This window comes from Mercenaria mercenaria, chromosome 4 (genome assembly GCF_021730395.1).
Source record: "Mercenaria mercenaria strain notata chromosome 4, MADL_Memer_1, whole genome shotgun sequence".
Taxonomy (NCBI): domain Eukaryota; kingdom Metazoa; phylum Mollusca; class Bivalvia; order Venerida; family Veneridae; genus Mercenaria; species Mercenaria mercenaria.
In genome coordinates, this window is record NC_069364.1 from 11,565,087 (window position 1) to 11,568,259 (window position 3,173).

Sequence of the window (3,173 nt, forward strand, 5' to 3'; positions counted from 1 at the left end):
AATTCGTACAAATTTTCAGCATGTTGACTAATACGTATTGTGTTAAAATTACGTATTCAACAAACCACCCTAGAAAATGCTCTTCTTGTAACTTTTCAATGTCAGTATTTTATTTCCAATATACGTTTCATTTTGAGTGACACTATGAAACACAGAACGCAATGATAATTCAATGCAATAAAAAGTAAATTCTTTTGCTTTTTAATTTTACAACTACATATAAGCATCAAGTATATTATTTCATTAGGCTGCGAATTAACACACACGATTTTTATATTCTTTATATGACTCTCCTACATACCAAAATTTTCCGCCAGCGTTGTGATTTTAAAACATTGACTCATAGAATATTGTTTATGAAAACATTCTTTTATATTAAAATTTGAATGTGTATTTATCCTAACATTCTAGTGGTATAGTAGTCGTCCTTTAAATCTGCATTTGAAATCACATTTAAAATGGCAAGCAATGGTGTTATGAAACACAAATGCGTCCGCGGAAGTCTTGAAAGACAGTAACTGTAGACAGTATCATGCGGTACAGTTTCGACATGTGCAAATTTAAGATCGCACTGAATTATTAAAAACATGTTCATATGTATACATTATATGAGGGGAGGGGTTTTTATGTAGAGATGCTGTATAATTTATTGTTACTAATTAATAATGAACAGTAGATTTTGGGCTAAGGAGTTCATTTCAATTAAAAAACATGATAAGCTCCGTGTAAAAAACTCAACACATTCAAAGACAGGTCGCGGTTGATCCATTTTGCTTGACATTTCTATACATTTGTTCCTAAATGGAAGTAGTCGCTACTGTTGTCTTATTCTTAGTACTGCTAAAATCTCGGAATTTAGGTAAAACATAGAAATGTAATGAATTAATTTTATTGGAGATATCACATGGAGGGAGAAGATCCATACAGGTCTAATTTGCGTTAAAAGACTAAATTTTCCATATGATGGCGTCTCCGGCGTTCTTGGGCCTTTGCTCCCGATCCCTTGCAAGGGCAGTTCCCGATCACAAACCTCCTGGCCTTTGTAGAGCATTGACAGCTGTGAAATAATGTCAAATCATGTCTCAATTTTCCTTTAGTAATTCAATTTGTTTGATTTGCTTCCGCGGGTGGGTAAAGAAAGAACTGCTACGCGCTGTTGATGAAAACCTTAATCAATATTATTTTTTCGATTATGTACAACCGGATAATGCTTCCAACTTAACAAATAACCTGCAAGAGAATAATTGTTTCGCTCTGTCTTCCTTAATGTACAAAAACTGTGTGTATGCCTAGTAAGTTACTACACTGAAGTACTTGAAATTTTGGGAAAAAACACATTTATTGTTGAAAACAAAACTAACATCGTAAATTCTCGCAACTTCTACTATTTCCGCCTTTTTCGAAGAATATACCAGGACATAGAAATATGACGCGTACTTATTCCGGTCCGTCCGTCCCGTCACATTCCTGTCCGTCCAAAACTCTCCAACCACACAAGATTTGAAATGTTACCATAATGGGACAGGTGTCATGCGCAAGACCCAGTCCCTACCCACAAGGTCAAGTCACACGTAGACGTTCAAAGTTAAGCAGTCTGTTTCATGTGCTGGTTCATAAATCTGCCATTCATCAAGGGAGATACAATGTTACCCATATAACGACTTCATCGCAAGATGCAGAACCCTACTCTAAGTCAAGAGTCAAAACGCATATAGGAGAATTAGACCCCTGGCCATCGATTTTCACGCACGAAGTGAACATATTTTAGATAGCGCAAAGGTTGGATGCTTTTACTTATTTAAAGTTTTTGGAAAAATCGAATCCACTTTTTCTGCAGTAAAACAGGCAACATGTTACAATCCAACTATTAAAGGAAAAACGTTGGACATTATTTTAATATTTTTTTAAGATTAGACTTCCCCTTTGTTGTTTACTGTAACAACTTATATTGATTTTTTATAGATGAAACCCTAGTAAAACTCACACCACTCTCTGAGGTAACAACATAGATGTTACTATCAAATTTTTAGGTTATTTTAAGTATATCCACCTAGTAAGAGTGTTTTGTACTTAGTAATACAAAACTTACTCCCTTTGTTGCTACCAATACTTTTTGCATTTTACAGTTCGATGGCAAAAAGAATTATCATTTTAACCAATTGGAGATATAATTATATTGAAATTACTTGTTTTGAAAACATGGTATTGTTGTATTTTTTTTTTTAGGAATTTCATGGCTTTAAAATGTAACACTTTAGCCAAATTTGCATTTTACTATTTTGAACTGCAAAGTGCAAACTACATTTTGACATCATTCTCAGTTCCATTGTGCAAAATGAATTTTTATTGTAAAATTCAAAATATACTTAAATTTTGACGGAGTTTTGTGAATAAATGGTTAATGAATTGGCTTTATCATATGAAAATGAAACATTTTTAGTCTCATTTTGTGTTGTAAGATGAAATGAAAACTTTTTTATTTCATTTTGCTGTCAATTTGTTTATTTTACAATTCGAATTACATTGTATAATAATATTGCGTGTGGATTTTCGAAAACCATGGTATTTTTTATGCTTTTTCCAGGATTTCTATTTTGCAGTTCATGATATATTTGAATCGCGTGCAGCTTCTCAAATTATGAACAATTGCAAATTTGCAGTGTCGAATTGTAAAATTACAATTTTAGTTTGCGTTCAAACATGTATGTACAAGAAGATCTGTATTGTATTTTTTTCTGATAATACACCATTTCAAAATCATTGCGCTTTTATAATTTTAACTACAAATTCGCTTTTGAATTGCAGACAAGGTTGGATAGATTGCAGACAAAAACATATATACTGCTAGTAGTTTCGACAGATGTGATTTTGTGTTAGCACTTTCCGATTTAAAATGGATATATCAGTTGTCGGATAGCTTTTTCTTATTTTATTAAAACTGTAAAATGTGCTAAGATGCACTTACAATCGCCGCTTTAACGTACATTAGTGAAATAGTATTTTTGACGTTTGCGGTTAGAATTGTTTTCAAAATCTTCAGGAATGTTGATCATGGTAGGGGAAAAGCCATGCCGTTTTAAGAAGAACTATATGAAAAATGTTAACGCCATTTATGGAAACTCCCGTAAATTCAGTTATGTAAGCGTATAAAACTTGATTAAGGTTTGATAGTT